The sequence below is a fragment of the Oratosquilla oratoria genome, chromosome 42 (assembly GCF_046742065.1).
Source record: "Oratosquilla oratoria isolate Oo_2021 chromosome 42, ASM4674206v1, whole genome shotgun sequence".
In the NCBI taxonomy this organism is placed as follows: Eukaryota; Metazoa; Arthropoda; class Malacostraca; order Stomatopoda; family Squillidae; genus Oratosquilla; species Oratosquilla oratoria.
Window position 1 is genome coordinate 24367133 of NC_134818.1, and position 590 is coordinate 24367722.

General features: G+C 40.3%; 1 protein-coding gene across 9 annotated transcripts in view; it reads left to right on the top strand.

Moving 5' to 3' along the window:
• Positions 1-214, top strand: part of LOC143021461 (uncharacterized) — a 67522-nt gene extending 67308 nt beyond the window's left edge. For all 9 annotated transcript variants that reach the window (XM_076178985.1, XM_076178986.1, XM_076178990.1 and 6 more), the window contains one exon: positions 1-214. This exon is cut by the window's left edge and continues 1222 nt beyond it. The gene's annotated coding sequence lies outside the window, so the exon portion shown is untranslated.
• Positions 215-590: the final 376 nt, after the last annotated feature.

Genomic DNA, 590 nt, shown 5'->3' on the forward strand with positions numbered 1-590 from the left:
GTGTAAGGTCAGCATTATCCATAGATCGGTCATGTATATGAGCTCTGAGCTCTCTTCCGGTAGAGAAATAGCTTTCGATCACGAGTCCAATACGTGATCCAAGACCATGGTGAATCACACACGAGCGCGCACGCACACACACACACACACACACACACACACACACACACACACACACACACACACACACACACATACACGCACAAATATATATGTATAATTAATTACTTATCTTTGTTTTTCTATTTTGCATCATCGCTCTGTTTGTAAATCACCTGTATATAACATTCCCTTATGTTGTTTTATACCAAATACACGGAAATGGAAAAGAAAGGGGGAACCGAAACAGTAATAATGATAATAAATATGTACGTGTTTTTGGCTGAATGAAATTGCCCGGGTTTGGCAGAGCAATACTGGTAAAGTATGCCATCTTAATGAGGAAGAGAAACGAGAAATTATAATAAACGTACGAAAGTTAGACAAACAAAACAGCCTTCTCGTGGACGCTATTGATGGCCTGTCCGTTTCCATGCCTTTTACGATTCAAATAACCGATTCTGGCTACTGCCAAGCGACTTCCTTCAGTT